This window comes from Muscardinus avellanarius (assembly GCF_963383645.1).
Source record: "Muscardinus avellanarius genome assembly, chromosome: 10".
Lineage (NCBI taxonomy): Eukaryota > Metazoa > Chordata > Mammalia > Rodentia > Gliridae > Muscardinus > Muscardinus avellanarius.
In genome coordinates this window covers 84,634,970-84,661,921 of record NC_137796.1, presented here as the reverse complement: position 1 = coordinate 84,661,921, position 26,952 = coordinate 84,634,970, and the positions used below count along the sequence as shown (strand labels likewise).

The 26,952-nt window shown below is 43.0% G+C and overlaps 1 pseudogene across 1 annotated transcript; it reads left to right on the top strand.

The window, feature by feature from the left end:
• The first annotated feature begins 205 nt into the window (after positions 1–205).
• On the top strand, positions 206–18,086 carry LOC308268773 (large ribosomal subunit protein mL46-like; annotated as a pseudogene). The gene is made up of 4 exons: positions 206–287; positions 14,086–14,224; positions 15,406–15,513; positions 17,200–18,086. The product of its transcript is annotated as a large ribosomal subunit protein mL46-like (transcript).
• The last annotated feature ends 8,866 nt before the right edge of the window (positions 18,087–26,952 follow it).

Below are 26,952 nucleotides of genomic sequence, written 5' to 3'. Positions count from 1 at the left end.
TGGCTGGGTAAGGATATGGACTCACCTGGTGACACCGTGTCTGCATGCTCTTCTGTTAACAAGTCTCCGTTGTGCTCACACTTGTCTTTTCTAGACAACGGGGCTTCTTCTGAGTTGGGTGGCATCTATCAGGCGAGGTCACTTACTCACTCTGGAACCCAGAGCGATGCCTGGTACCTGATAGGTGCTAAGGAGCATTGGCTTTATGGATGAGTGTGGGGAAACTGGCTTGTCTGCCAAACAGACCTTGCTGAAGAGGGGAGCAGTAGAGACCATGGAAGGGACAGGTAGGAGGTGGAATAATTAACCCAATTGCAGGACCTCAGCATGAATATAGTGACAGGGAAAGGAGAGCTTGCTGTTTAAATGAAAAAGCCCCAGGGACTGAGGATCTAGGGATTCTGGATCCATCCAAGCTGCCCAAATACAGGGGTCATAGGTCTATAGCAGGGACTTCTAGAGTGTAGCTTGTATTTTTTTTATTTTTTGATAGTAGGGATTGAACCCAGGGGCTTTCTACCTCTGAGCTCCACCCTCAGCTCTATTTTAATTTTTATTCTGAAATGGGGTCTCTCTAAATCTTGGTACACTGGCCTCAAACTTTTGATCCTACTGTCTCAGACTTCTAAGTACTAGGATTAAGAAATGCACCACCTTGCTGGGCTGTGGTATATTGTAAGGTCGGTTGAGTGTTAGGGCTTTGGTTATAAATGTTTTATCCCATCTGGACAGGATTCTAAATAGTAGCCACGACTTTCAAGGCAGGCCCTGACTGACATATATAGGTCGGGCAAGAGTTAGGCAAAGTGGGCAGGATCCAACTAAGCTGGACGGGGTTCAAGGAGAGGTCTTGTTATGAATGAATGTTGGTGTCCCCACATCCAAAATTCTTATTTTGAAACCCTAACTCCTACTGTAAGGGTGTTGGGAGGTAGGTCCATCGTGGGTCTTCTGGGATGGCTTTTGGAGGTATAAAAGAGGTCATGGGATGGGATCCTCATAATAGAATTAATGCCTTTATAAGAGGAAGAGACACAAGATCCCTCTTCCTCTGTGATGTAATGAAAAGACAGGAAAGTCTGCATACCAGGAAGGGAATCCTCCCCAGGAACCAAAGACTGGCACCTTGATCTTAGACTTAGCCTACAGAACTAAAAAATAATTTTATTGAGAAATAATTTTTACATCTAGGAGTAAATATTTTTAAAATTGTAATCATTAACATATTAACTGTACAAATTAATGGTTTTCACTGCAATGTTACATACATGCATATATTGTACCTTGATTATGTCCAACTTCCCTTCTGCCCTTTCTTCTCTTCCTCCTGGTCTTTTCCCATTTCCTGAAAATCCCTTTTCTACTTTCAGCTCTTTTTTTTTTTTTAAAGTTTCTCTATGTGAGAGACAACAAATGGGGCTCATCTATTCTCTCCAGTTTCATTCATTTTTCTGCAAATGACATTATTTTGTTCTTTTTTTGGTACTAGGAATTGAATCGAGGGGCATTCTACCTCTAAGCTCTTTTATATAAATATTTTTATTGGTGCATTGTAGTCATACATCTTAATGGAATAAAAAAAAACTTGTGGAGATATACATGCACACATCACTAAATTAGCCCTTATCCAATCCTCATCCCGTTCCCTCCCCCTCCCTCCTTCCCATGCTTGGCTTAGTGATTGACTTTGATATGTTTAAGTACATCATGTGTTTTAAAGAGTTTCCATCTTCCCCCCTCCATCCCCTCAGATAGGTCACCTTAATTGCAAATACTCGTGCATTGGTTTGGTAGTTTGGTTTCCATTCTTTTGGGTCGATACCCATATGTGGTATTGCTGGATTTTATGGTAAGTTCATATTTATTTTTCTGAGGATCTTCCATACTGTTTCTCAAAGAGGCTGCCTAAATTTGCAATCCCACCAATAATGTGACAGAGTTTCTACTTCTCCACATCTGATCAATTACGGTTTATATCTTCCTTGGAAGTCCTTCTTTTATTTTCCACACTGATTCCCATTTGTGGAAATCCTGACCACCAGAAGGTAAGTGACTTTGACAAGATGATCCACTCACACCCAATTTTTATTAAAATTAGAGGTCACTTGGATCTGGGAATCTGCTGAGACATGGGGGGAGGCAGTGGCAGCTTCAAGTGCTTCCTGACCGCCGGATTGCAGGGACCCGCTGGCCTTTGCTGTGCAGCAGGCCCGGACAACTGCCTCACCACTCGGCAGGCCCCGGCCCCGGCCTCGCTGCTTGGCATTTAATTTATTTGTTCATTTTATTTTAAAACAGGGCCTCCCTGAAGTTGCTGAGGGTCTTGCTAAGTTGCTGAGGCTGGCCTGGAAACTGTGATCCTCCTGTTTCAGACTCCCTGTCTCCCCTCCCCGGGATTACAGTTATGTGCCACCATACTTGGCAATTTCATTCTTCCCTATGGCTGAATAAAAGACCATTGCATATGTATATACACCATATTTTCTTTATCCATTCATCTGTTGCCACAGTAAACATGAGCATGCAGGTATCTCTTTCTGCCTTCATTTCCTTTGGGATAGCTGGATCAGATGGTAATTTTAATTTTAGGTTTTTGAAAAAGTGTTATACTGTTTTCCATCGTGGCTGAACTAACTTAGATTCCCACCAGCCATCTATATGAGTTGGTTTTTCTCCATATCCCTGCCACTATTTGTTATTTACTTATCATTCATTCATTCAATAATATCCTCTCTCACTGGGATGAGTTGGAATCACAAGGTAGTTTTGATTTGAATTTTCTTGATGGCTAAAGATACTGAGCTCTTAAAATATATTTATTTACTATTTGTACTTTTTTTGAGAAGTTTTTTTTTTCAGATCATGTGCCTATTTTTATTGGATTATTTGTCCTTTTGTTGTTACAATTTTTGAGTTCTCTATATATTTGGGATAGTAATCCTCTATCAAATAAATAGTTGGCAAAGATTTTCTCCCGTTCTGTAAGTTGCTTCTTTACTCTTTTGGTTATTTCCTTTACTGTGGAGAAGGTTTTTAATTTGATGTAATCCCATTTGTCTATTCTTGCTTTTGTTCCCTGAGCTAGTGGAGTCCTATTCAGGAAATTGTTGCCTGTGCCAGTATCTTGGAATGTTTCCCTGTGTGTGTGTTTTTTCTGGTAGTTTCAATGTTTTGGGAATTATGTTAGGGTCTTTGATTCGTTTTGACTTGATTTTTGTACAGAGTGAGAAATAGGGGTTTAGTTTCAATCTTCTACATGTAGGAACACAATTTTCCCAGCACCATTTATAGAAGAGAGTTGTTTGTTCTCCAATGTATGTTTCTGGCACCTTTGTCAAGAATCAGTTGGCACATGACTGGGCATATTTCTGGGTCGTCAGTTCTGTTCCACTGGTCTATGTATATATTTTTATGCCAAACCATGCTGCTTTTGTTACAATGGTTTGTAGTGTATTTTGAAATGAGGTATTGTGATGCCTCCAGCAATGCTCTTTTTTTTTTTTTCAGGATTGCTTTGGTTATTCTGGGTCTTTTGTGCTTCCTTATGAGTGTTAGGATTGTTTTTTCTAGTTCTGTGAAGAATGTCATTGGTGTTTTGGTGAGGACTGCATCTAACCTGTAGGTTACTTTTGGTAACATGGCCATTTTAGCAGTATGAATTTGGCCTGTGCATGAACACAGGAGGTCTTTCTGTCTTTCGGTGTCTTCTTCAATTACTTCTTTCAGTGTTCTGTAATTTTCAGTGTAGAGGTCTTTCATCTCCTTATATTTATTCCTAGATGTTTTATAATTTTTGAGGTTTTTGTGAATGTGATTGCTTTCCTGATTTCTTTTTCAGTGAGTTCATTACTGGTGAATAGAAGAGCTACAGATTTTTGTATATTGATTTTGTATGTCTCTACTTTGCTGAATTTGTTTATCAGTTCTAGGAGCCTTTTGTGGAATCATTTGGATTGTCTTTTTCTTTTCTTTTCTTTTTCTTTTTTTCTTTCTTTCTTTCTTTTTTTTTTTTTTTTTTTTTTTTTTGGTGGTACTGCGGTTCCTGGAAGCCCTTCTCTGGGCTACACTCTCAGACCTATTTTTTTTTATTTTCGGAAATAGGGTCTCTTAAACCAGCGAGGCTGGCTTCAAACCAGCGCAATCCTCCTGTCTCTGCCTCCCAAGCGCGGGGATTACAAGCGTGCACCACCACACCTGGCAATCATTTGGATTTTCTACGTATAGAATCATATCAGGGAACAGGGATCATTTGACTTCCTCCTTTTCTATTTGAATTTCTTTTATTTCTTTTCTCTTGCCTAATTGTTCTGGCTGAAATTGCTAGCACTAGGCTGACTATAAGTTCTAAGAGTGAGACCCTTTTTTAAAAATTTCTGATCTTAGAGAAAATGCTTTTAGGTTTCCCCCCTTTACTATGATCCTGGGTAAATGTCATATATAGCCCTTATTATGTTGAGATATGATCCTCTATATCTAATTTTTCAGAAATTTTATCATTAAGAAATATTCAATTATATCAAAGGCTTTTTCTGCACCTATCAGAATGATTATGTAATTTTTATCCTTAATTGTACTCATGTGCTGTATTACATTTACTGACTCACATATATTGAACTATCCTTGTATCCTTGAAATGGATCCAACCTGCTCATGTTTTATCTTTGTAATGTACTGTTGAATTTGATTTGTAAGTATTTTGTTGAGGATTTCTGTACCTATGTTCACCAGGAATACTGACATATAGCTTTCTTTTTTTGGTTTTTATTGTGTCCTTATCATGTTTTGGAAGTAGAGTAATACTGGATTTGTAGAATGTTCCTTTCCTTTCTATTTTATGGAATAGTTTGAGGAGCATAGGTGATAGTTCTTTAAAAGTCTGGTAAGATTTGGCAGGAAATCTGTACAGACCTGGCTTTTATTTACTAGAATATTTTTTGTAACTACTTCAATCTCATTACTTGTTATTATGTTATTTTTATACTCTTTTGGTTCAATTTTGGTAGGTCATATATGTCCAGAAATTTGTCCATTGCTTCTAGATTTTCTACTTTATTGGCATATAGTTTTTCAGAATATCCCTTAATGGTCTTTTGAATTTCAGTGGTATCTGTTTTAGTGTCTCCTTTTCAATCTATAGTTTTATTTATTTGGGTCTTCTCTCTTTTTAAATTAGTTTAATCAAAGATTTGCCAATTTTATGTCTTTAAAGAAACAGTTCTTTGTTTTGTTGATCATTTGTATTTTTATTTTAATCTCTATGTCATTTATTTCTACTCTGATCTTTATTATTTCTTTTCCTCTACTGATTTTGGGTTTGGTTTGCTTGAGTTTTTCTACTACCTTGGCATGCGTCATTCGGTTATTTATTTGAGATTGCTCTGTTTTTCTAATGTACTGACGTACTCATTACTATAGATTTTACTCTTAGGACTGCTTTTGCTGTGTCTCATAACTTCTCATATGTTTTGTTTCCATTTTCATTTGATTCTAGGCTTTTGTAAATCCCCCTTTTATTTTCTTAAACCCACTCTTCAGTAGTATATTGTCCAATTTCTGGAGTTTCTCTTCCTGTTCATTTCTATCTTCATTACTTTGTGATTTGATAAGATGTAAGGCATTATTTCATTTTTAAACAGTTTGTTAAGATTTGCTTAATAGCCTAATACATGAACTATTTTGGGAAAAGTTCCATGTGCTGATGAAAAAATTATATTCTGCCACTGTTGGAAGAAATATGCTATATATGTCTGCTAAGTACATTTGATCTATAGTGTACACTGAATTCTGATGTTTCTTTGTTGAATTTTTTGTCTGGATGACCTATGTATTGGTGAGAATGGATATTTAAGTCACCCACTATTATTGTATTGGGTTCTATCTCTCCATTTATTTCTAGTAATGTTTGTTTTATAAATTCAGATGCTCTGAACATTTGGTGTGCATGTATTTATAATTATTAAATTTTCTTTGGCCGGGCGTGGTGGCACACGCTTGTAATCCCCATGCTTGGGAGGCTGAGACAGGAGGATCGCGCTGGTTCGGAGCCAGCCTCGCTGGCATAAGAGACCCTGTTTCCAAATAAAAAAATATAAAATAGGTCTGGGAGTGTAGCCCGGAGGTAGAAGGGCTTCCAGGAACCCCAGTACCATCAAAAAATTTTTTTCTTTGCAAATTATTCCCTTGATCAATATGTAGTGGCCTTTCTCTTCTGATTTTGGCTTCGTGTCTATTTCATCATGTGTAAGCATAGCTACTGCTTGCTTTGGATTCTCTTTGCTTGGAATCATTTTATATCTTTTTATTTCCAGACTGTGTGTGTCTTTGGACAATGTGGAGCATTGCCCATGTACACATGACCTGCACTTTTCCGGGCACTTTGGCCCAACTGCAAGCACCTGCAGATGGTTGTCTGGGTTGTTCCATCTGGAAGCAATGTGCACAAGAACTGGGCAGGCTGTAGCCCCCTTGCTTATGTGTCAGGCTGGCCGTAGGCTGTTTTTTCTCTTCTCTCCAGCAATTTTCATCCACAGTCTTTTATCCCTCAGAAAAGCTAGCTCTAAGCTAGCTCCCAGAGTTACTCATCAGAGTGAAGATTCCATCATGTGCTACAATAACTTGCTCACCAACATATCCCTTGCTAGTTGCCTTTTTCGCCCAATCCTACCTCCCAAATCCTCTTTCTGTGCTACCTGAGATCATCTTCCAAATAAATCACATCCACCTGAATTCTTGTCACAGGGCCTATTGCTAGGGAAACCCAAAGTTAGTTACCTGTTGTCAGCATCTTCTCCCTCTACATCAGCCTACATGTTTGGTATTGGCTCAGAATCCACGCAGTGTTAATATAGAACCCAGTTTTAAAGGGTAGAGACTCAGACCCCATTTCATGATGATAGGAGCTGCAAAATCACACTTAAAAGAGTGTGAATACAGGGTGGGGTATAGAAGGCAGTTCTGCCTGCAAATACTCCTGAGCTGTCTTCAACTTCTCCCACCTCACATTCAGTTGGTTGCCAATCCCTATTGAATCTACCTCAGAAATGTCTTATGCTAGTTTACATGTGCAGCCATAGGAGCATACTTGAGATTGAGAAAATTATAAAGACATGTATGTCTTATAATTCTGGAAGCTGAGAAATCCAAAAACTATGCACGGGGGTCTGGCAAGGACCTGTCTGCTACATCATAACATGTCAAAAAGCTGAGTGAGCACCTGTGTGAGATGGAAGCAAAAAAGGGTTGAACTCAGTTTTATAATAATACTCCAGTGAGAATCCAATCCAGCAATGACGTTAACCCATTCACGAGGCTGTGACCTAATGGCCCACTATCATTTGGGCCTGAACTGTCCCCCAGAGGCTCATGTGCTGATGGCTGGGTCCCCAGTGCAGCAATGCTCAGAGGTGGGGCTTTGGGAAGTGATTAGATTCCAAAGGCTCTGATCTCATCAGTGGATTAGACCATTGATGGAATTTGGGGGAAACTGTGGGAGGTGGGCCTGGTTGGAGGAAGTAGGTCAGTGGGTGTATCCTGAAAAGGTCTAGCTTGTCCCTGGCCCCTCTTTTCCCTTTTCTTTCTCTGTTTCCCAGCTGTCATGAGGCAGGCAACTCTGCTCTGCCAAGCCTTCCCCATCATGATTTTCTGCCTTACCACATGCCCACAGTGGTGGAGCCAAGTGACTGAATTGAAATTTCTGAAGCTCTGAGCCAAAATAAACTTTTCTTCCTTTAAGCTGATTTTCTCAGGTTATTTTGTCACAGTGATGAAGAGCTGAATATAACATGGCCTAATCTCCTCTTAAAGATGTCACCTTTAATAATGTTCTAATATAAATTAAATTTCCATATGAGTTTTATAGGAGACATTCAAACCATAGCCTATCTCTTGGACCTTGTCCTTATTTCTGTAACCTCTTATCTCTTGCTTGAAGATATTTGGAAACTTTGAAAAACGGGTTTCTGTGTCCTCCATTTCCCCCTCTTACTCTAATCCTCCTTCCCCAGTGATTCTGAAGGGATTTTTCTAAAGCACATCTAAGCATATCATTCTTTTGCTTGAAACACTTGCTGACATCCTATTGCTTATAGGAAAACATGCAAATTTCTCAGGCTGATATTCAAGGCCTTCCGTAACTTAGTTTTCCAACATCATTCTTGGCATTTTCCACCCCCATATTCCAGAAATACCAGACTTTTCTCCATTTCCAGTAAGTTCTAGTCAGTTTCCCTTTTGCTAGAAAACTTCCCTACCCTTTACTGACAGCCAGCATCCTAAGAGTACACCACAGCAAAGCCAAAATAACTTCTTGTGTCTCATTCTCTCTTGTCTCTGTGCCTCTCTAGCACTTGGTCCTCGAACAAACACTCATTCAGTCAATGTTTGTATGTACTGGGCACTGGGGTTAAATAAGATGTGCATTACTGCTTTGTTTATTTGTTCGTTTGTTGGCTTGTTTGCTTGTTTTTATTTAACGGGAAAATGTTGAGCTCCATGAATAAACGGAATGTGCTTTCCAGTGTGTCCCATAGTTCAGGATGAGCAGCAGGTGCTTAGTAAACCTTTGTAATTCAAATCGAACTCAAATGAATTAGATCCTGGACAATAAGAGAGTCACCTTGTGCCTTGTGTGAACGATCAAATTCCATAGATGTGAAGTACAGTGTGAAATGCACTTAGCACTACAGCGCTGCTGAACATAATTTAATCTTTCTTGGATGATTCAAAAGCTCTCCAGGATCCTGTAGTGCTGCAGGGTCATCAATGCAAGCATCAGCTCTCATTGTGTGGCACTGCCAGTTAGGAGTTCAGGTCGATAGGGTTCCGGAGAAAGTAGAATTCTTCTCTTCTTCTTCTTTCTTAAGCCAATAATTTGCTTAAGTGTCTTTAAAGTGCATATTATAATCAAATGCTCAATTTAAAAAAATTCTTTTGGACAAAGCAGGTTAATTCTGGTGAGCTATTGGGTGGATAAGAGTATAATTAATAGTGGATATCTGGGAGTTGAGCTTGCACAGTCCAATCCTTGTGTATGAGTGGTTGAGACCGCTGCGCTGAGAAATCAAAGTCCTGCTGTGGAAGAATGACAGCAGACTCACCGAGCTTGCAACCAGCACAGAACAGAGACTTACCTGTTCTCCACTGTGTGGGTAACACTGTGCAGAAGGGGTTCCTCAGATCAGATGGGAGGATTGTGTGATCTCTTCCATGTGAGTCAGGGAATGTGCGAGTTCTCTCTTTAGTCTAGAATTGGCCTGCTGGATAAAGCAAGATGGAGCTAGGATCGTCTTCAAGATCAACAGCCATGATGGTAATCTCCATGATGTAAAAGGACTTGCTGGACTTCTTCTGGTTCCAGCTCCCACATATGCAAACTCAGAAGTCTTCATCTCCAGAAAAAGCTGAAAAGTCTGAAATCAGCAACTTGCCTTTGACCGACTAGAGAACTGAGTTTGCAGGGCAAATCAAGTCAGGTGAGATGGAGGAATCTAGAGAGGCACAGCCAAGATCTGTTCACCTCAACTAAAGCCACCGAGGCCATAAGCTTTTGTAGAAACATTAAATGGTAACTTTCACGAATGGTTGGAGGCTGAGTGTGGATTTGCCTGAGAGTGAGAGACCCGGATATTTGGTGATTATAGGAAAAGGTATATGAGATTAGTGAGAGCAACATGATAACGGGCAGCAGGGCTAAATCAGGAACATTCTACTTTAAGGTTCTGTAGTATATATGAAGTGGTATAGTGTTATTTGAAGGTAGACTTGGATTGATTAAAAATGTATATTGAAAATGCTAGGGAAACTGCTAAAATTTTGAAATGAAATATAATTGATATGCTAAGAGGAGATAAGATGGGATCATATTAAAATGATTAATTCCCCAAAAAAGGCAGAAAAAGAGGGAGGAAAAAGAACAAATGCGGTAAATAGGAAACAGTTACAAACACAGTAGATACTAATCCAGTTAAATCAATGCTGGGGTGGGGGAGAGGAAGAATCAATGAACAAAACACTTCCATTGACACTCTATACATGCACGAGGATACTAACCGCAATCTCAATATCCTGTATGGGGAAGGGGAGGCACTGGGGAGGGAGTCATGGGGAAGCCCACCAAGTGCTGTGTGCATCTAGGTCACTATCACTGTGAACTATATTATGATGTGAGATTATAATGCACCAATAAATGTATAAAAATAGGATCAATGATCACTTTAAATGTAAATGGTCTAAATACACAAATTCAAAAAACACCTTAAGGTGTTGTTACATATTGTTTACAAAAAAATCCGTTTTAAATATAGAGAATAGGGTAGGTTAACAGTAAAGACACAGAAAAATACACCATGCTTTGCTAATTTCAGATAGAGAAAACTTTAGAATAAGGAAAATTATCAAGGGTAAAGAGGGGCATTTTATTATGAAGAAGAATTCAAGAAGATAAAACTACCCTAAAGGTCTAAATATGTACCTAACTAACTACCTAGTAAATGCAAGATGCAAAAAAAAATGATAGAACTACAAGGAGAAACAGAAAATCCACTATTACAGTTGGAGACTTTACCATCTCTCAGTAATTGATAGATCAAGCAGGCAGAAAATCAGTAAGGATATACTTGGCCTAAAATAATCCACTGAGTTACATGGGAGACATACTCTTCTGTTGTCTTGTATTTCCCTCACCTCTTTGCTTTTCTAATCTCTTTGAAATGTCTGAAGAGAGATCTGTAAGTCTAGAAACATTATTGGAATTTAATTGGTTAAAAATAACCCCGGTTCTTCTTAAGCAAATAATGATCCCCCCTTTGATTTATTAGAGAGAAGACAAGGGTATTCATATAATATGTGTATGTATGTGTATATGTGTATTCATGTATGTTTTGGTGACTCTATGCTCCAATATGATGTATAATTCCAATGCACTAAAAATCAACTCAACCATATTAATAAAACACAAAAAGATTTTTATTGTTTATTTTATTTATTTAATTGGCTCATTGTATTCATACATCTTTATTTTGTGGAACTGGGGATGGAGCCCAAGGGGTTTCTATCTCAGGGCTACACTCCCAGATCTGTTTTTTTTAAAAAATATTTTTATTATTTGGAAACAGGGTCTCACTAAGTTCCTGAGAACTTCACTAAGTAGCGGAGGCTGGCTTTGTACCTGCGAGGTCCTCCCATTTCAGCCTCCCAAGTATTGGGATTACAAGCATGTGCTACCACGCCCGACCTTGTAGTCATACATCTTAATGGGGTACAAGATGGTAGAGGCATATATGCACACACCCCTCATTTAGCCCTTCTCCAATTCCCACCCTGTTCTCTCCCTCTCCCCTTCCCTTCTTCTCATGTTTGGCTTAGCATTGACTTTGATATGTGTGAATGTACATTATGTACGTTAAGGAATTTCCCTCTTTCCCCTTCCATCCCCTCAGTTAGGTTGCCTTCTTTGCTCATCTATGGTTTCTCCTTTTTTTGCCTAGAGTTCCTCCTATGACCCATTTTCTCCCTAGCTTCCCCATATTAGCAAAACACAACACAAAATAAAGCAACAAACAACAACAAAACCCAAAGTACTTTTATATGCCTCAGTTCATTTGATCCTTATATTTCACTATCTGTAAAATGGGTATGAAGATATGGGCCATGTAGGCAGAGCAGGTGTTTTGACTCCCATTTTATAGGCTTCAGGATCCAAAATTCAAAGGGATCAAGTGACTTGGCTGTAATTACCCAGCTGGGAAGAGACAGATGTGGATAGAGAACTAAATTCTTTTCATTTCTACCCCCACTCTTCCATCTCCTCCTCCAGGTTTCCTCTCAAAATAACCGGGTTAGAGAGAGAGATTTCTTTGCATACTGCTATTTTGGACTTTGTAGACATCATAGCATTAGGGGAGACACCCCCCACCAACACACTCCAACATCTGTACAATATTCCCTTGCAAAGATGTTTTTGAAAACAGCAGCTAGTGTTTCTGGAGTCATCCGGGATTTGACAGGATACTGTCATGTATTCAGCGCCTCCTACCCTCCCTCGCCCTCTCCTCTGCTCTCGACCACTCCCTCCACCCCCACCTTCTACAGACCACTATATTTGAAGCGTCTATTAAATCAAGAACAGAGACAGAGAAAAAGGCTTCAAATGCTTAGTTTTTGAGATATATTTCTGGTGTAAGTCAGAGAGATTTGGTAGGAAATATATATTGTACCTGTATTTGCTTTTTTCTATTCCAGATGAAAGAGTGTGTGTGTGTGTGTGTGTGTGTGTGTGTGTGTGTGTGTGTGTTACTACAAGGATATTCTGCTTCTGAGCTACACCCCTAGCCCTATTTTTTATTTTTTTTGAAACACAGTCTCACTAAGTTGCCAAGGGCCACACAAGTTGCCATGCCCAGTTCCAGGTGAGATTTTTTAAAGAAGGGACTCCCACTGAGATGGGGGGGTTAAGGTTACAAAGGGAGGTGTCGACATTGATCCCTGCTTTTTCCTAACCCTCCTTTGCTCCATTGCCCAAGGGAGTTAGATGTTGGAGCTTCCAATGAATTTGAATACTTGAGCATATAGTGGGAGGTGGCTTTGTAGGAGTTGTCTAGGATATGGTGCAGAAATTAACTGCAAAGGGGTCAGTGCTGTGGGAAGAGAAACTGATTCCACTGTGGCCCTGAACCATCAAGATGAGGGTATCTGGGTCCCAAGAGCAGGGTAGCAGGTAGATAAGAAAGGGGTGTTGCTGGGCCTGAAGGCTCACTGGCACACAAAGGCATATTGCCTTGTGGAACCCAATGGCCCTGAGCAGAAACTGGTGCTTGGCTGACCCAATAGCCATTGTCATCCCCATTTCCTCTGCCTTCTTCCATTTCAGAGGCCAAGGGGGGTAATGGTGTTTCCTGAGCTTTTATGACAGCCAAGAGCAGCCATGGTGCCCCAAGGGGCAACCACTGACCTCCAGACTTGATGTTCTGGGAAGAAAATGAGCTCCCTTAGACTGTCTTCAACCCTGAAGGTGCATCAGAATCCCATCCCTGAAAGGCTTGCTAGAGTGCAGATTTCTGATCCTGATTCTATGGTCTTGGGTAGGGATTGAAAATATTTATTACCAATAAGTACCTGGGTGATACTGATGCTGTTGGTCTGAGGACCAGACATGGAGAACCCCTTCTTTCACCCACTGGAGGTCAGGACACCAACTAGCCGCAGAGGAACACAACTCTGATGGATACCAAGTTGTATCTGAGACCAGAGACAGGGACAGGGAGGCCTCAACGGATGTCAGCATGGGATGCTCACACCGGAGGGTTTGACAGGCTGTTCCATCTTGAAAGAGGGGTCCAGAGATCTCCTGAGTGGAAAGCCAGAACTGTAATGCCCAACAAGGAACCAGAGTGGGGAACAGGAAGAAAGAATGCCAATTTAACTGGGTTGACCACGTGTTGACAAGATCAAGGTTCAGCTGCACGGAGAAGAAGGGACTTGAGATAGAAATTAAGTAAAATTTAGAGAAAACATAAGCTGAGATTGCTTATGTTTCTCTGAGAAAGTGGCTAGAGAATTCATATGTACATATTCAATTGGGTCTTCTTAATTTTGGGGAGGGAAGCATGGAAAGCCCACAGGGAAGCCTTAAATGAGTAATGTTCAACTTAATTTACTGTTTATGATTTTTAGATGAGTGAAAATTGACTGTAATTGGCAGCCTGGAGGAGGATAGTTTTAAAATTCATTATAGCATATGCAGGTCAAATTCCCAAAAAGGGTTGCGACAAATCCCTTTATAACGAGGATCTCTAGGTCCCAGGCCTGTTGTCTCTCTGTTTTAAACTATTTGGTACAACAAAATGCTGGTGTAAATAAAAATATCTGTGCATTTTTATGGTGGAATTTGACCTGTATTATAGGATACTTAATGTGTACCAACACACTTACCTAATTGAAAAACAAGACATAGTGAAACATGGCATAATGAAATGTCAAGTAAATGTTACCCATTTACTTGTATAATACAGATGTGCCAAACAGTGGTTGCAGGATGGGGTGTGTTGGGAAAGGTACAAAGGTGACAGATGTGATGTAGGTGTTAACTAGGCAAAGGAAGGGAGGGCGGAGACTGCCAGGCGAAGGCAGCTGCCTGGGTAAACGTCTCTGGGCAGGAGAGTTTGGTGAAAGTTTCTTCTAAGGGCAGTGTGAACGAAGAGAGAGGGTGGAGATGCACAGGGAGAGATGGGTGAGGCCAGTGTGCACAGAGCCTTGGAGGCTGCATGGAGACAAGCACTGGCACCCTAGGGGCATTGAGGAAACTTAGAAGGATTTTAAGAGGACATTTGGATGGGGCTTGAGCAGGTAGGGGTGGCATGTGACATGTTGAGGGGTGTGTGTGTGTGTGTGTGTGTGTGTATACAACATAATCAGATACAGCCAGTAGGTTCTACATCCACAGATTCAGTCAACTGTAGTTTGAAAATATTCAGGAAAAAAAATAATACAATAATTTCTATAACACAAAATACTTCATGATAATGATTGATATAGCATTTATATTATAATATATATTAAAGTAATTTAGAGATGATTTGAAGTCTATGGGAGGATATGTGTGGGTTCTCTGCAAATACTATGCCACTTTGCTTAAGGGACTTGAGCATCCAGAGTTTTGTTATTGGTGTGGGGTCCTGGAAACAATCCCCCATAGATATAAAAGGATGACTATGCATCTTGAAAACATGATCCAGATGTAATTTGCAATGCATCCATTAACAAGAGACTCCTTACTTGTCAATTTTTGGATGGTCGTCTTGGTTAGAATTCCTTATAATAGGATATATATCTTTAGATATTCCAAGATAATTAGCAAGCACCCAAATGCTTTCTGAAGTCCTAACAGGTCCTGGTTCTTCACCTGTTTCTCATTTTGCTTTACTGGAAGTTTCCTCCCCACCTGGTATTTTCCTTCGTTCCTATTATAGTCTGGTCCCCCAAAGCATGACACTTAGAAGGAACCCAGAATGACTGTATGGTCCCCCTGGACTGTGGATACCACCTTGCTCTTTCCAGAAACTGCATTTTTAGTACAGCTGAGATTGCATTCATTTTTCTGGCAGTCAGATCACACTATTGACCCGCGCTGAGCTTACTGACAACTCTAACTCCCCAGGCTTTTCAGACAAACTGCAACTACACACGGCTCCCTCTTCCCACACCTGTGCCTTTTGGACCCAAGGGCAGAACCTTACATTTGTTCCAATTAAATTTTATCTTGTTAAACCCAGTTCATCACTCTATCCTGTCAAAAATGCCTGGAGCTCTTATTAGGTTTTCCAAAATATATGCTGTACTCCCACAAGTTTCCACCCATCAATCTACATGCATTTGAATGCCTTTTCTGTTCTCTGCATTGAGGATTTAAAGATGTTTAAGACTGCCGCTGCCTTTGGAGAGCTCGCAGACATGTCGGAAGGCAAATGAGATACTGTGCTTTGGGTGCAATAAAAGAGATGCTGTGTTTTATGAAAGCAGGTAGAGAGGTCCCTAAACCAGACCTAAATGATGCAATGGAGAACAAGGGAAAGCTCCCTTGCAGGGGTGACATCCACCATAAATCCTACTGCAAGAGTGAGAGAGCAGGAGATGTAGACTAGGCTGTGGCATTTTAGACAGAGGGCAAGGGCTCCCAGACAAGAGACAGCCTGGCACAATGGAAAACATGCAGATTTTTTTTTTCTTCCTTCCTTTCTTTCTTTCTTTTTTTTTTTTTTTCCTGTCAGTACTGGGGATTTAAGGCAAGGGCATTATACTTCTGAGCTACACCCCCCAACCCTATTTTTTATTCTTTATTTTGAAGCAAGATCTCATTAAGTTGCAGAAGGCCTCACTAAGTAGCTGAGGCTGTCCTAAAAACTGCAATTCTCCTGTCTCAGCCTCCCAAGTACTGGGATTACAAGTGTGCTCCATCACGCCCCCCAGCTAAACACGCAAGCATTTCTGATGGGAGGGGTGTAATGTATGGCCAAGAATGGTGAGGCCAGATCATTAAAGGCTGAGAGCTTTGGACTTCCTCCTCAGGGGGATCACTGCCATGGTATTTCCAGGGGGGTCTTTTAAGAGATGATTAGGTCAGAGAGCTCCATCCTCACGAAGGGGTTAATGCCATTCTCCTAGGAGTGGGTTAGTTATCACGGGAGCAGCTGCATTCTAAAAGCTATAAAAGCATGTGGCGCTCTGTCTCACGCTTGCTCACCTGCCCTTCTGCTGTGTTATGACACATGTAAAAGTTCTCTCCAGCTGCTGATGCCACGCTTCTAGACTCCCCTGCCTCCAGAACCATGAGGAAAATAAACTTGTTGTTTATAAATTACCTAATATGTAGTATTCTGTTATAGCTGCAGAAACAGATGAAGTCAGGAACCATGAAATAGACTTGCACAGGGGAATGATGAATATAGGTTTGAGTTGAAGAAATACCATGTATTCTGTGGGGAGAGATCAGAGCACAGAATGCCTGCTCTAGGAGAAGGCAGTGGAGCTGTTATAGGGCCCCTGGTGAGGGTCGATGGGTGGTGTTAAAGCAAGATGGTGTGCATGGAGAGAAGTATGTAAGTCTGGGATTGAGTCAACAGGTCTTGATCATCCTTAGGTAGAAAGACTAAAGGTTGCTAGCCAGAATCTCACCTTGGCACCAAAATACGTGATGGCAGTCTTCAGTTGGATGAGGAATCAGGAAGAGGAATAGTTTTCCATGTGAGCCTTTGTGTTTGATACACCATGACACACCCAGTTAGAGACTCTAGAAGGCAGTTGAATACATCCGTCTATGTGGTTGGAGGAGAACCAGACTGGAGACACAGATTTGGGGATCCTAGGTTTTGAGAAAATAGTTGACTACAGGGGAATGAAAACATTCAGGAAGAGTGTTTGGAGTAGAGAGCTGAGATGGAGCCTTTATGAGGTCAGCATCTATTGTATTAATCCACCTATCCATCCATTCGTCTACTTGTCCATCCATCCATTCATTCATCTACCTGTCCACCCATCTATCCACCCGTCCAGAGAGTACTCCCTATTAGCCAATGACAATGATAAACAAGGCAACATTCTTTGTCCTAAGTAGCTTAGATTCTGGTGGTGTCAGGAGAGACAGTATATGTACCAGTAAGAAAATAGGTAGCTCCTAGGGGTCACCAGGGGCTGGTGGCGGTTCGAAAGGTTATGGGCGGGTAGCCTAGGTTCTCGCAGCCTGGCTCTTGAAGCCGCACCTTCAAACAGCGGGTCTCCATGGCGCTTGTTGGGCGCGTTGTGTCTGCAGCGGCCACCGCTCATCTCCAAGCCGCTGACCCCCTTGCAGGAAGAGATGGCTGCGCTGCTACAGCAGATAGAGATAGAGAAGACCCTCTATTCAGACCATGAGCTTCGTGCTCTAGATGCAGTCCAGCGGCTGGCAAAGAAGAAAGCTGATCTCTATGATGAAGAACAGGATGAAAAGGATATATTGCTTGTGCAAGATTTGGAAGATATGTGGGAACAGGCGTTTCTACAATTCAAACCTGGAGCTCGCATAACAGAAGCTGATAAGAAAAATGACCGAACCTCATTGCAATGAAAGCTAGACAGGAACCTCATCCTGTTAGTCAGAGAGAAGCTTGGAGATGAGGATGTTTGGATGCTGCCCCAGGCAGAGTGGCGGCCAGGGGAGACCCTCCGCGGGACAGCCGAGCGAACCCTGGCCTCACTGTCAGAAAACAACATGGAAGCCAAGTTTCTAGGAAATGCACCTTGTGGCCACTACAAGTACAAGTTCCCCAAGGCAGTGCGGACAGAGGGTAGCCTTGGGGCCAAGGTCTTCTTCTTCAAAGCGCTGCTGCTAAATGGAGACTTTTCCCAGGCTGCGAAGAAGGGCCGCCATCTGTGGGTCAGCAAGGAGGAGCTGGGCGACTATTTGAAACCAAAGTACTTGACCCAGGTTAGGAGGTTTCTTTTGGACCTCTGATGGACCAAGATGCCTGTGGACGATGCTCAGACCAGTTGGGGGTTGGGACCTCAAGGACATTCTTGTGGTTGTTCCACGTCTACAGGGAATATCAGGCATGAACTAAATCTGAGAATTAAACGAGTGTCATGGTGTTGGTCTCAGCCCATGTGAGGACGACTGTCTCCTCCAGTGAGGAGAGACTGTCTCTTAGAGTGCTGTATAGTGATTTACCTGGACCCAGGAAAAAAGAATAGAAGGAAATCAGTTAACTGAAAACCCTGAATTCTGTGATAGCTAGGCTCATGAAAAAAAACTAGTTCTGTAGAGTTTCTCAGCCATTTTCTGTTTTGGCTTTTCTTTCCTTTCCATTTGATACAGAGGTGTTTCAATCTAGCCTAGGAAATAATGGCTGGCCTTGCCCTCACTCCCTCCCTCTCGTGCCCAGGAGCACTGTATCACTGAGTTGTTTTGAGATGGACTCTCCTTAAGTTGCCCAGGCTGGCCTTGAACTTGTGATCCTGCCCTAGCCTCCTACTAGCTGCAATTACAGGCATGCACCACTGTGCCTGGCCCTTTTTTTTCCTTAAGAAAAAATTCACTTTATAATTAAAAAAAAAAAGAAAATAGGTAATGATCGTTACCAACAAATGAAACAAATGATACAAAGAAGATAAAACAGGGTAATGTGAAAGGATAGCTACTGAGGCCTCTTTAGCTAGGGTAGTAAGGGAAGGATTGAGGGACATTTTGATTCAGACCCAATTGAGAAGGAGGCGGTTATGTGACCACCTGGGGGAACAGACAAAAATGAGCAGCAGGTATAAGTTTACTGGGGTGGAAGTCAGCTTGACCTTTGTGAACAAGAGAAGGTAGAATAGGTGGAGTATAATGAACAAGAAGAGAGAGAGTGAGAGTGATGGTATGAAGGAAGTGGTCAGGTGCCTCGTAGATCAGGTAGGAGACGCTGCTGAAGAGTTTGGGTTTTATTGTAGTTGTGATAGGAAGGTTGTATTGCATTTCCATCAGGGACACAGTATGATCCAATTTATGATTTAGAAAGATCATCTTTGCTGCCTCATGGAGGAAGACGTTTTGTAGGGATCAAAAGTAGAGTCCGGAAGAATGATGAAGGCATTGTTATAATGGTCCAGCCTGGAAGGACATGATTGGAGTTTGACAAGCAGGGGAGATGAGAGAAATGGTCATATTTGATATAAACTTGGGGGAGGTTAAATACCTTTATGGATTTGATACAGGGTGAAGAAAAGAGAGTGATCCAGGACATGCCTAAGTTTTGTGCATAAGCATTTGGCTGATGGTAATATTATTTGTTGAGATAGGGAAGGCTTAAATTTGGAACATTTTTTTTTTTCTGGAGGTGGGAGTAAATGGATTCCTTTTTGCTGTGTTAGGTTTGAACTTTCTCCTTGTCATTCAGATGAAGTCTTGGGCAGGAATAGATGTGGATATCTTTTCTCTTTTTTTGATACTGGGGATTGAACTCGAGTGTTCTACCTCTGAGGTACAGACCCAGCCCTTTTTTTTAAAATTTAAAACAGAGTCTCACTAAGTTGCTGAAGCTTGCCTTGAACTTGAGATCTTTCTGACTCAACCTGCCAAGTACAGTTTACAGTTGTGCACCACTGTGCCCAGCTTAGATGTGTTTTCATTGTTCTGTTCTCCCTAATCAGGAAGCAAGGTTTTCTCCTAAAAGGAAAGAAGTATATGGTATATATGGTAGTGGATCCGGACATGGAAAGAGAGACTCTAGCATGGAAGTAGAGGGACTGATGTCCAGTGATAGATGGAAATCACTGTTCAAGTTGTATGTAATCTTTTTTCCAGTAGAGTGTGACAGTGGGAGTTGTAGAAGAAGAGAGACCATAAGAACTGATGAGCATCTCCCCAGTACTGTTTGCTGGGTAATAATTTTTTAATAAAACAAACCAAGAATGGATCTTTGTGGCATACTGGTAGAACATTCCTCCAGACTGATTTAATTTAAAAGAAAATGTTCTTACATAGTCTGGAAATTCCTCAAAAGGTTAAAGCAGAGGCACCATAACTCTGGAATTCTCTTAGGTATAAAAATATATGTCCCCACAAAAATGTGTACATTTGCATTCATAGCAGATTATTCATAATAGCCAGAAAGCAGAAACAACCCAACTGTCCACTAAGTGATGAATGGGTAGATAAAATGTGGTATAGTCAAACAATGGAATTTTATTTGATAATAAAAAATAAAAAAGTACCGATATGTGCTACAGTAAGAATGACCCCACAGACATTATGATAAGTGGAAGAAGCCAATCACAAAAGACCACATACTACATCGCTCCATTCATACAAAATGTTCAGAATAGGAAAAATAGTAGGCTGCCTATAGCTAAAGGGTATGGAGGGTTGTGGAAGTGTCTGCTAATGAATACGGGGTTTCTTTTTGGGATAATAAATATGTTTGAAATCGTGATGGTTGTATTCGTGGTTATGAATACTTTAAAAGTCTTCAAATTGTAAACTGGATCATGAATTATATGGTACATTAATTATATATCAATAAAGTGGTTGCAAAAGTAAATATTCTTTCAATTCAACAAGAACAGAAGCTACTATTTGTTTTAATGACTAGCCTTTCTTAGGCACCAGAAGACATTATGAGAGACTTTGCAGAAGCTGGTATACCATGCTGGCCACATTTTCCTGATCTTTCTCCCCTCTCAGATTTTGGCCACATGTAAGCCTGGTCACTTACAAAAGGCCTGGAAGAATACAGAAGGATCCAATCTGGAGACTGGGCCCAGACCCACATACAGGAGCCTGGAGAAACTTTCATCTGGCACAGGAAGCATCTTTCTAGTGGCTGCATTGCAGTCGAGGCAAGAGGTTAGTAACAAATGCCAGTATTATTAAGGAAGAGGCTGCAGAGATGGTGCAAATTGAGGGTTCCATTATAGCCAGATGGGTAGGAAGGTGGTAGACACTGGTTGGCAACTAAAGAGTTGTCATTCATCAGAGCCCTAATAGTGTGGAGTTCAAGGTCAGGGATCCCAAACTTGGGGAGAAGGCTGTCCAAAGAAAAGCAAGGAAATACCCATGGCTAAGGAAGCGAGAGAACCAGGAGCTTATGAGATAAGGGAGCCAGGGAACCAGGAGCTTCCTGGCATAGGTGTTCAGGTCATGGATGGAGGCCCCTCTTCTTCAGCTGACCTGTGGAGGTGGAAAAATGATCTGACCTTATACACAAAGTCAGAGACAAATTATGAGCAACAGTAGTTGCATGGTTTGCATATTGTCCCCCTCCCAAAGTCCATGTGTTAAATGTTTGGCCCCTAGGGTGGGGCAAATGGGAGATGGTGGAACCTCTATGAGGTAGAGTTTGGTGGGGAGTCCTTAGGTCACTGGAGGCATGCTCTCAAAGGGGATGGTGGGGCCATTGGTCCTCCCTCTTCCTTTTTCACTTCCTGGCCACAGGGTGAGTAATTGCTCCACCAAGTTCTCCCACCAATGCCATCTGGTTTGCCTGCCAGAGGCCTAAATCAATGGGTCCAAAGTTAAGCCCAAACAACCCTTTTCTCTTTTTAAATTAATTAGCTCAGACATTTTGTTATAGTGACAGAAAAAAAAATCACACAGTAGCTGAACAAGGATGCCCTTTGTCTCTGGGTAGTGTTGATCTTGGGGAACAGAGGGGAGCAGGTGAGGGGTAATTAGACTCCAAGAAGTACAGCTGTAACCCAAACACCATGTGTGGGCTGGGGGCCCTGTACCAGACAAGAGGCTAAATGGGAATAGTATAATGCATCCTTATTGCTTTCTGTTTTAAGTGCTGAAAAACTTCAACTCATAACGTGTAGAATCTTTTCTGGGTCAGCATGAAGCATACTTGTTTGGAGCACTCTTGAGTTTAGAGGCAGAATTTTGATCTCTTTCTCTCTCAGAACACACTCTCAGTTCTGAGGATGGGAATGGGTGGAACTTTCAAGAAAGAAGTAACCAGGCTAGGCGTGGTGGCACACACTTGTAATCCCAGTATTTGCGAGGCTGAGACAGGAGGACCCGGGTTTGCAGACAGCCTCAGCTATTTAGTGAGGCCCTCCACAACTTAGTGAGACCATGCTTCAAAATAAAGAATAAAAAATCGGGCTGGGGGTGTAGCTTGGAGGTAGAATGCTCCTGTGTTCAATCCCTAGCATCACACATGAAAAGGAAGCAATTGGCCAGTCCTGAGCCCCCGGAGAGCCTTGAGCCACCACTATCCAAGCTCTCCTGGTCTCCCCAGGGTCCTTCCCTACCTGTTCAAGCATCAGCAGAAAGCTTCCTAAGCCCACCTCCCCAGGCTCCAGCAACTGAAGCATCAAGCAACCAAGTCCATTAAGGTACATACAGGGCTCTGGGCCAGTGCTGGCCTCTGATGGGCCACAGACTGTACTTATGAGTCCTCGGACATATTTGGCTATCACCTTTGCATTCTGGGGATGTGGGATGCAGCTTGCCACATCTTCGGGTCAGCTCCTTTGCATCTTTGCTGCTCCTGCTGCTGACTTGACACTCTAATTAGTAAGTTCTAAGAGTTCCTTTGAAATTCATTCAGTTCAGAGACGTGTGTGCTTTCCAGTGCCAAAGTGCTCAGTTACAGAGTCCCCCCTGCCCCTGAGCTCTGGTTCCTGCTTTTCAACATTAATTCTTTTTCTGAACCAAGAGTAATCTCTCTGGCAGGTTCAAAGGAACAAATCAGGCATTGGAAGGATGAAGGGCATTTCAGGTGAAGGGAACAGAATGACCTAATGCCTGGAAGGATTTGTAAAAGAGTGGGAAGCCAGTGTGGACCCTAGGCTTGTAGCTGATCCACAGGAGGGAAGGGAGTTTGGGGGGGAATGGTCATTTGGGATACAGACACACAGACCTCTGAGTGTGAGGCTAAGGGACATGGGCTCCCTGTGACGGCCATGAAACACTGGGGGAAGGCTTGGGTCAGGACAGAACATGACGTCCAGGTGGAAGGTACCGAGGAGGGGCTGGAGATGGGGACAGCTTCAGGAAGGAAGGAGCCGAGGGCCCATGGAGGCTGAGTGGCAGGTGCATGGAGGAAAGGGAGATGATAGCAGACCTTCTTCAGGGTCACTGGACATGAGGGACAGCACGCGGCTGATGACCTCGTTAGCTCTGCGCTCCAGGCAGTTTTCCTAGCGCTGCCAGGAACCCATCCTGACTTTGGGTTGTACATTCATCAGAGGCCGGCCAGTTCCAGACTGTGCTGCAGTCAAACCTTCTGGTTTCTTTAGGGATTACTAACCATTCTTATAATTTTCTATATATTTCTTTGAGAGCTTAAGGGTAAAAATAAGCATAGTTTTAATCCTTTATATAAGTTTACAGTCGTAACAGCATTCTCTCCTCTCTCTGTCACATTTTTATTATCTACTTATTATTTTTTAATTTATTTTGGTACCAGGGATTGAACTCAGGGGCATTTTACCTCTGAACCACATCCCAGCCTTTTTTGTGTTTTTGTTTTGAAACAGAATCTCACTTGGTTACTGAGAGTCTCCCTACATGGCTGAGGCTCACCTCGAACCTGCAATCCTCCTGTCTCAGCCTCCCAAATACGGGGATTATAGGAGTTTGCCACCACACCAGGATTCATAATCCCATTTTTATGGTGGGGGCATGTCTGAGATTATGTCTAGACATTGGTCATGTAGATGACCTATCTCACTCCCCGCCATACACACATCCAGATCCCTTCAGATCACACACATAGTCTTTCCTCCCTCAGCCCTCTCTTATCCATACCACAGGTATTTTTTTATTTAATTTTTTGTGGTACTGGGGATTGAAACTGGGGCATTCGACCTTTGAGCTACACCTCAACCCTTTTTTTTTTTGAAACAAGGTCTTGTTAGACTGCTAAGAACTATAGGACAGTTGGTAAAAGGTCTCGCTAAGTTGCTGATGCTGCCCTTAAACATGTGATCCTCCTGTCTCAGCCTCCCAAATACTGGGATTACAGGTGTCCAGCACCAAGCCCAAATGTGGCATTTAATTTTCATGGAAGACATATTTTAGAACTGGGAAAACAGGGAGGAGAGAAGAGGGTGAGGGAGGAAGAAGTGAGTGTATTTGGTGTTCTCTGTCCTGTCCCTTTGACTAGCCTTGGGGTGAAACGCCAAGACTGGATGCTGAGACTAGTATCCTCCACATTCTCACTGCGCCAAGTACAGTCTGGGGACAAGGCGCATCAGCACCGCCCCGGAGCTTGGTGTGCATGCAGAATCCCAGGCCTCATCACCTGCCTGACAGAATCAGAACCTGCATCGTATCTGGGTCTCTAGGTGATTCCTCAGCACATCAAGTCTGAGCGGCAGCAAGCATGTGATTCTATACTAGTGCTTCGTAGGCTCTGCTACACATTAGTATGACTTTGAAAACTCCTGAGGCCTCGGATGCATTCTGTATCCATTAAATAAGATGCTCTGGGACCTGGGCATGTTTAACAAGCTCCCTGGTGGAGCCGAGGCCCCAGGTCCATGGAACATGCAGGTCTCTGGTTGCTGGCAGGGGCCATCAGTAGTGCAGAGGCAGGGAGAGTCTCTGATGGCACCCAGCTCTCTGTGGCCACTCTGGGAGCATCCCCAAGGGACACTGCAGCCCTGCATGACTTTCTCACATAGAGACTGCTAAGGGGGGGGGGGGTTGTGATGGTCCCATGAGGGGCATTACAAGTTGTGGGGTCCACGTGTAGCTGGGTCCCTGTGGGCCTCCAGCAGTAACTGAAGCACCCTTTGACTAGGGTCAATTTTATTTTTTAGTACGTTGGGAGGATTAGGGTTTATTAAAATGTGAGTTTAGGTGGGTGTGGTGGCACGTGCTTATGAACCCAGTAGTCCAGAGCCTAACAGCCACTCTCAGCTACTGAGTGAAGCTCTCTGCAACTGTTTCAAAATAAATAATAAAAAAGAGGATTGGGATGTAGGTTGGGGGTAGAATGGTTCAACCCTTAGTACTGCAAAAAACAAAGTGATTTCATTCTACCTTTCCAGAATAATGGAGTCAATGGTTCCCCCCCCAATCATCTATCTGTTTCATCTATTGCAATTGAATCTTTCATCTACCTATACACACAGTTTATCACTTTGCTTTATTGTTGGCATTGGCTTGCTAATTGCTGCTGTCCAGAATAGTCTGGCTTGGCCATGCATTGTTAAACTCTCTTTAGGCAGGGCTCCAAAGAAGGAATATAGGAAGGAGAGTCCATTCCCCACGTGGGGCTGCAAATGCTGAGGTCAAAACCCTAGTACCACCAGGTGTGATGGTGCATGCCTTTAATCCTAGTACTTGAGAGGCTGAGACAGGATTTCAGGTTCAAGGCCAGCCTGGCAATTTAGTGAGACTCAGTTTCAAAATAAAAAATAGGGCTGGGGGTGTAGCTCAGAGGTAGCATGTCCTTGGATTCAATCTCCAGTAAAACACACACACACACACACACACACACACACACACACACACACTCTCGCACCCACACCACCACCACCAAAAAAACCAAACCAAAACAACAACAAAAAAAAAACAGCAAGAAAAAAACCCTAAACCTTCCTCCAGTATCATTAAGAAACACCCAGAATAGCCACTCCTAAGAGGCCACCAAGCCGAGTTCCTTACTGTCAGTGCCTGGAAAGCTTTAGGAAAGCCCTTGTGTTTAGAAGCTACTACCTCTTGCAATCAAGGGCCCTGTTTTCAGGTGTCCTGAAATTCACAGGGATTCCATGCAGACATCATGCTGAGCTGTGGAAACCCTGGGTGCCTCCAGTGACAACCCGGCCTCGTTAGTGAGCACAAACGACCCTCCCACGGCCACAGATCAGCGGCTCGAGGGCTCTGTGCAGCGGCAAATTGGCCCCACTGGAAAGGCGTGCTGGCAGGAGCCGCCGTGCGGGGGTCTGGAGTTATCCGAAGCCTTGTCTCCCCACCCTGAGCAGATGCGCACCCTGCATGAGTCCCCGGGCATTCTGCGACACAGATGGCTTAATGGGCACAGCTGCCTGAGCAGCACAAGGGGTGATGCTGCCGATCTCACCCACCCAGAAGAAAGAGAACAAAACGGCTCCAGGCCTTTCCAGACCCTCCACCTCTGCCGCCTCCCGACTCCCTTCCGGACTTGAAGCATGGCCGGCTCTGGCTCTGCCATTACCTGCCTTCTTCTGTGGCTGTGGCATCACTTTATCCTTGTACCTGATGACCTTTGCCAGCACAGGGCAGCTGAGATGGTGCAGGAGGAAGATGGGGCACAAAAGTTGCCCTATGATAGGGTGGATGTGGGTGGAAGCTGACCTCGCTCCAGGCCCTGCATCTGAGGGCACAGATTGGGCTCATTTTCACTTCTAGAAGGGGCGAGCAGCGGAGCATCTGGGCACCGCATGCAGCTGTGGATCGGCCTCCACCGTGGCTTCAGCGGATGGTCAGTGATCCCCTGCAGAATAGCAGGAGAGCCTATGGCTCAGGCTTCGGCCTGACATGTGCCCTGTATGACCTGGTGGGGCCTGCGGTGGGAGCGAGGAGAGGGCTTGGAGGGAGGGAAGGAAGGAAAGGTTGATCCTTGTGGCCTCCGCATGGCACAGAGTCCAGATCTGGTTGTCATTAAAGGAGAACGGGGAACATGGAAACCCTAAACAGGAGCTGAGACACAAGATCAAAGGAGTTGGAGAAAGACTTTGAGCTAAGACCCCAGGGCAGGAGAGGAAAGGTGAATTGGGTGCCCCACCTGCTCAAGACTGACTCAAAGGCCTGCAGGAGCATCTGTTTGTATGTGGGGACTTTAGGGCCCTTAGCCCTGCAGAGCTGGAAAGCCTGAGGCTGGGGACTGATGCAGAGGTCGGCGGTCCCCAAGTAGAATCTGTCACCGAGCCGTTTCTTCTTCCCTTCTCACTGCCGTCACCCCACTCTTGGAGCAAGAGCTACCTCTGCCCTCCACTCTCTCCCTTGAGTTCCTT